Raw genomic sequence first — 7,389 nt, forward strand, 5'->3', positions numbered from 1 at the left:
CAGAGGTGACCCACACGGCACAGCAGACCTCTCCTGACCTTCTTGCTGCTCCCCTGCAGTGTACTTCATTGATCTGCCTGTTCTGATCCCCACTCTGTCTCTGGTGATTCCTCTCACTGTCCCTGCACCTCTGGCCTGTACCTCAGTTCTGTATGCATAAATAAATAAATCTTTAAAAAGAATAAAATAAAAAATAAAAGGGCCAATGTTATTAAATATTCCTTTAGATAACCCCTAAACAAACAATAATTTTAAGTATGCAGTTGAAATATTAACTATATTTATATTCATAGCTCTTAAAGAGAATTGAAGCAACACTATTTTCTCATAAGTGTATTTTTATTTGTACTTCTGGTGAAAGAAACTTAAACTTAGGTCCTGTTCTTGGTTGTTTCTCATCAAATGAGCAAGGTCAGACTTCATAAGGGAGAAGGAAAGTGACTGAGAGAAATAGAAAAAAGGGAGGAAAGAGAATTTTGAAAGGTGGTTTTAGCAACTCCTGACAACTGGCCACATCTTGTTGACCTTCCTACAACTGATGTTCAGTCCTTTTTTTTCTTTTCTTTTGATTCCCTGAGTCAAAAACTTCCACTTAATTCCTTAAGTCAATTTGAGGTAAATTTCTGCTTACACTAGTAGTTAATTATTGCTAATAAATACAAAGAAAAGAGTGCAAAGGAGAAAGATTTATTTGAACTGGGAAGATTTTGAAGATTTTGTGTTGTAACTGGAAGTGAGACAAGGCCTACATCAAGTACAGAGAGCTAGGTACATAAGCATCATGATAAATTAGAGTGGTATATAAATACTTAATGTAAATAAATGTAAAATAAATTTAAAATCTATAAATAAAAGTAAATGTGGAAAGCAGAAAATTGACCTTGCAAAGATGTCCAGGCCCTTGTCCCTTGGAAATGTGTTACCTTTCATGTAAGAGGAACTTTACATTTGTAAATAGGGACTTTAAATTGGGGAGATTAGCCTGGATTTCCAGGTGAAAATGGTATACTTCTTATATGGATACAGGAAAACCTGAGAAGATGTGATGACAGAAAAAGAAGTCAGAAATGGAAGGAGAGTTGGAAGGACGGGGGTCTGGAAGGAGTGGGTGGAGGGGAGAGAGAGACAGAGGAGAGAAAGAGAGAGACTTGAAGATGGTACATGTTTGGCTTTGAAGATGACGGAAGCATTTACAAGCCAAGGCATGCAGGTGACCACTAGAAGCTAGAAAAGGCAAGACTACATTCTTCCATAGGTCCTCCAGAAGAAGTCACTGAAACTTTACTCCAGTGAGCCCCACTTTGGATTTCTGACTTCCAGAATTACAAGATAATGAATTTTATATTTTTTAAGTCGCACATGGTAATGTGTACAACAGAAAGAAGAAACTAACTTAGAGTGATAGAAGAGATTTGAATAAAAAAAAAATCCTCCCGCATCATTAATCCCAGTGGATATTCAGAATTTGAGACTTGCCAAGATACCACACATATCCATTATCAGTGATTGTATTGCTCCAGCTTGAACAGAGTCTGGTTTATCAAAGGCAATTAAGAAAAATCTATGCTGGATTAATAAATGTGTGATTTACTCTCAGATCTCTGTTTCTAGGAACCCTGCCTAGTTGTCAAGGTGATTCATATCCTCTATCTCTCTATGTCTCTATCTCACAAGCACGTGGTTCTTCATAGATCTTTTCAGTCTAAATGTACCTTTGACACTTAAATGGACCAAAACTTAGTTACTGAGTGTGTTTCTGCCTCCCAGTCCCTAACCCATTATTTTTCTTATTTTCCTGTTTGAGTGAGTGGGAATAGGAATTTCCAACTCACCACCCAAGTAGCCAAGCCAGAAACTGGGAATCATCTTGTTTTCTCTTTCTTCTTCATTCTTAGTCACCAAGTTCTAGAGAATAAATACTATAGTTGTCTCTCAAGTTCACATTCCTTCTTTCTGTTCGTATCAAAACACCTGAGTTTCGGCACTACATTTTCTTGTCTGGATTAAAGCAAAACCTCATCATTAGTTTCCCTTTAGGCAGCAGCAACAGGATGACACCCTAGATCTGTTCCATCCTTAATCTGCTTACCAGAGTTCTATCCATCTGTACACCCTAACCAGGTAGAGCTTGCTTCTCTTTAAAGTTTTTCAAGGTTTTTCATCAACTCCATGGCTGACCTCACAAAACCTAATCCTAGTTGTGTGTCATTTCATGCCTTTCAGTAAGCTCCTGAGGACTCACTGTGTCATAGTTGTTACTGAAAATCCTGACACGTAACACAATGTTGGGTATATAGTAACTGCTAAATAATTTTTCAAATAAACTCTCTTCCAACCTCCTCTCATGCCATTTCTCACTTTATCCTTCACAATCTGACAACTCCTAGCTAATTATTGTTCCCCAGGTGGCCAAAGCTATTCACTTTTATGGCTGCAGTCCTGTTTCTCTGTCAGGAATAACTGCCCCTTGTGTTATAAGGAAACACAGTTATCTGTCAAAATCCTGTTAAGGCATAACTACTCCTTAAAGTTCTTCTTAACCACCTACTCTATTAACCTCAACTCTCTTTTCTGTACTTGCTCTAGGCCATTTTTTCATCTGTAAGGTAAAAATATTTCTTAAACAATATCAATACTCCTGGGAAGTGGATAGTTGGCAGTGAAAAAAAAAAAGACAAAATCTCTACCTCATATTCCAATAATACCACTGCCTTATATGATGTTGAAGCTAGATGTATTTAAATGAATTGACCATGTTCAATACACTTAAATACTTTATAATTTAAACTCATTCATCTACCCAATAGCTCTAAAAAATAGAAACCACTTTTACTCCCATTTTACAGATGAGGAAACAGAAGTACAAAGAGATTTAGTGACTTGTTTAAAATCACACTACTGGTAAAAACAATCAATCAAGGATGCAAACTCAGGTATTTTGGTTCTAGAACTTGCACTATGGTATAGAAGAACTAAGGTGTGGGCTAGAGGTGCAGTGGGTAAGAGGATTCACCAGATACAGGGTGGGGAGCAGAACAGGCAGATCTATTGAAATACATTGCTAAGAGGAACAGCAGGTTAGACAGGAAAGGTCTGCTGCACCAGGTGGGTCACCTCCCTGTCCAGAGACTGAACTCAAGTCTTAGCAGTGATAACACTAAGATTTATCCCCTGGGCTGCCAGGGAGGCCCCCTAGACCTGCACAATTCATATGTATTTCTGTTACATATTTTATTACACTAAATTGCAACCAGTGATTTTCATACCTGTTAGCTATAGCAACCTATGATTTTATATAAATCAGTGGTTATAATTAATTTGTTTTTGTATCCTGAAAATTTACCACTGATTTAGTCAGTAGGATCCCAAAAATCTTTGCTGAACTATTAGCAATTCCAGTTTCAATCAAGTTACCAAATGAAAGAAAGAATACTGTGGGAAGTGCTAAACATGTGAGAGAAAAATTCCTATTTTAGTGTGGTAAATACACACAAACATAAAATTTATGATTTTAACCATATGTATATGTATGATTCTCTCACTAAGTACAAAGTTCTTCACATTGCTGTGCAACTATCACCGTCATTCCTATCCAGCATTTTTTCATTTTCTCAAATTGAAACTCTATGTTTTCAAATAAAAATGGAAACCCTCCATTGCCTACTCCTCCCAGGCCTTAGGAAACATCATTCTACTTTCTGTCTCTATGAATTTGACACCCCTGGAATCATAGAGTATTTATCCTCCAACTGGCTTATTTCCCTTACGATCCTCTTTTGCAAGGTTCATCTGTATCGCATGCAGCATGTGTCAGAAATGCTTTCCTTTTCCAAACTGAATGATACTATTTCATTGTGTGTGTGTGTGTATACACTACATATTGTTTATCCGTCATCCACTGATGTACACTTGGGTCACCTCCACTTTTGGTTACTGTAAATAATGCTTCTGCAAACATAGTGTAAATGTATCTGTTCAAGTATGGTTTCATTTCTTTTGAACACTTAACAAGAATTTTTTTGAGGAGCCACCAGCACTGCTTTTCATGGCAATGGCGCCATTTTACATTCGCACCAGCAGTGCACAAAGGTTCTGTTTTTCTCCACAATACCACTAACAGTGATTTTCTGGTAACTGCTATTTTGAGAGCAGCTGTATCAACAGATATAGGGGCACCACAGAGTGAAGTTCTTGGGGTTTTGTTGAGCAGCCTTTATCTTTTTTGGTCACTCTAAATCCTCCCTAAATCTTATACTATTATTTAGTCCTAAATCTAGAGAAATTCTCTGCAAGCATATGAATGAGGACACTTGATACAGAACAATATTTTCTCCACTTGTTCACAGTGATATGGAAGTGTTGTAATGCCTGACGTTTTACAGTTAATACACAAAATCAGTTTTTTCTCTACTGTGCTAACCCTAAATTAGTCTTTGCCCTTCCTTTATTTACATAGTTCACTTTGACCCAACTTTGTTTAAACCTTCATTCATTCTGCTTAGCTCTCTAGGCAACCTGAGCCAAGAGTCATCAGCATATTAAGGAAGAAACCCATTATTTACCAACTACATACCAACTACATTTTTTAAATCTAGAGGCAAATTTTAAGTACTCTATATCGTGCTATTATCATAATTACTCTATGAAGTTTTCTCCTCTACAGATATATTCCCATTAAACACTGTCCTAAAGAAATTTACTTTTGAAAAATAATGGAGTAAATATTTTATCAATTCTTTTGTTAAAGGCATTTTGCTGAAAAATTAAAGTTGATCTGTTCTTAGACAGCCTTTCAAATAAAACACCGCAAAGTATATAGGACCAGGTTAAATTTTTATATTCTATCTAGAGGGAAAACTCAATGCACAAGACAATATATTTCACTAAAGACAATATATTTCACTAAGTAAGGCATTCAATAATGATTCTGAACTTGATTACATCGAATCACTTATATGTAGAAAGGAGAAAAGTAGGCAACCCACAATAAGTGGGCAAATATTTTACTGAAAGTGGAAACTCCCCTCCCAACCTTTCTTACCCCAGAAGGCAAGCATCATCCCGGAAGAAGAGAGTATCTGAGCAGGTCTGACGAGAATATTTAGAAATCATAAGACATTAATGGCACAAGCTAATTCTGTACCAAGAATCAAGGACACACCTATTGAAGAAATGCAAAGGTATAAATGTCTAGCAAAGAAATTAAGTTAAGCATGAAGTATTATGTGGGTACCAAGGCTACCACATAACCCTGGTTTAGCAGCGAGGTCATTAAAAATCATGCATTTGCATCCAAGTTAGATATGCAAAATCAAAATATACTAACTGTGTTCAGTATGGTAAATAGCAATATTTCTCAAAATTTATTGTGCTTTTGTGTCACCTGGGAATAGTGTTAAAATGTAGGTTCTGACACAGTAAGTCTGGGACAGTGCCTGAGATTCTCCATTTCTAACCAACTCCCAGGTGGTGCCAAGGCAGGTAGTGTACAGTGCAGTTTTAATAGCATGAGATGCACAACCAGAGAGTCTGGAAAATTAGATGGAAGCTAAAATCTCTTTGGTTCTTGAGACAACACAAAATTTTTAATAAAGATCAGATTGTTGAAGACATATCACATTCCTGTTTATAGGGCTGATGTGGGGTCTATAGCTGCCATAGTCACTTGTGATCATGGGATAAAAGTCACCAATCCAGGGGCCTCAATGGTGGCATAAGGGATTAAAGTGCAGCACTTCCCAACCACTGAGTTCGATCCCTGGCCAGGGAGCTAACCTGCATGGCACAGCAGACCTCTCCTATCTCACCCACTGCTCCCTTCAGTGATGCATTGCAGTCAACCTGCCTGTTCTGCTTCCCACTCTGTCTCTGGTGACTCCTCTTACACCTGCACCTCTGGCCTGTACCCCAGTTCTTATATGCATAAATACATAAATCTTAAAAAAATAAAGCCACCAATCCAAAGTTCATGGAAAAGTAATACAGACAAACGATGTCTTTGATACTATCCAGCTACAGCACTGGGCCTGAACTGCCTTATAAGGAAAGAAAATCCATATTTGGTTAGGCCAATATAACAGTTGAATACACTCTTAACTCATTAAGAGCTAAAGACACCAATGTGTAAAATATAGATGAAAAAGCTAGCAGGAAAGGGGTGAGAGGACAGCAAAAGATCTGGGTAATACTGAGACAGGCATCTTTGAATTAACAAGGCTTACTGTAAATTAGTGATTCGGAACTAAAGATAATGATTTGTTATGTCAAGAGACTGTCTGGTCTGCTTTATAAACTCGTATACATGACAGTAACAGTCATTTCTTGAATATTTCTAAGTTTCCCATGTGTATCTAGATGTATAAATACTAATACATCTAGATACACGTGCAAACATTCATACATACACATATATTCAAGTCTTGTAGCTATATTTAAAGGCAGCTTTATAATTCATTCCACTGATGAGGAACCTGAGGCAGACAGGTTAAATAGCTTTATCAAGTTCACCTACTTACTTAATGATGAAGCTGAGATTTGAACTCAGGCAACACAATTCCAAAATCATATATTCCCAATGACTCTGTTTTATTGTTTTCCCACAAGATAAGAGTTCTAGTGTCTGTGGCTTGGAAAATGAATATGATTATAAATGTAGATTGTCTCAGTAGACATGACTCACCCTAAAAGTCTTAATTCACAAGTTGAAAATCATTCTCCTTTACCCAATGCTGTCATTAACATTGCCAAGTTTTTAATTCCCAAATTATAAACATGGAAAAGTGCAACCTCAATTTTAGAGTCATGTTTTTGATAGCTATGAACGTAGTCACCACCTGGAAAATAACATTCTTATTGTAAAATAATTCTGAGTCATTTTAAAGACAGCAGTGACACAGCCCATTCTATAAATCAGAGAAAGGAATAAGTACTGGTCATCAGAGTGAGTACTTTGGGACCAAGGTCCTTGTGTTAGAATTTTAATTATAATAAGTAGAGATAGAGGTTGTTTTGTATTTCTGTGATTTTGTCATCTATTTCAAACACAAATCTGGTATGTGTTCTTTCTTGTAAAATAAGAAAAGTCAATTAAATCAATAAGATAAAGACACTAAAGTCCTATCTATTCTTTCAGAATCCTTTCAAATGTCATTCCCTAACTCCACCTCCACCTCTATCTTTGACTCAGAATTCCTTGCTTATTCTTTTGTTATTGGGAATTTACTATAGTATTTATCAGAACATCTTGTAGCTCTTCATGGGTCAGCATGACCCATGATTCACTGAACTGTGGATTCTTATGTAAGGGAAAGTACATTTTTATTTTCTGAGTTCATCACAAAGAAAATATTCCATAAATATTGAAAAGACTACTCTACATATGTTATATTA

The sequence above is a fragment of the Condylura cristata genome, unplaced genomic scaffold (genome assembly GCF_000260355.1).
Source record: "Condylura cristata isolate star-nosed mole 26May11 unplaced genomic scaffold, ConCri1.0 scaffold00008, whole genome shotgun sequence".
Lineage (NCBI taxonomy): Eukaryota > Metazoa > Chordata > Mammalia > Eulipotyphla > Talpidae > Condylura > Condylura cristata.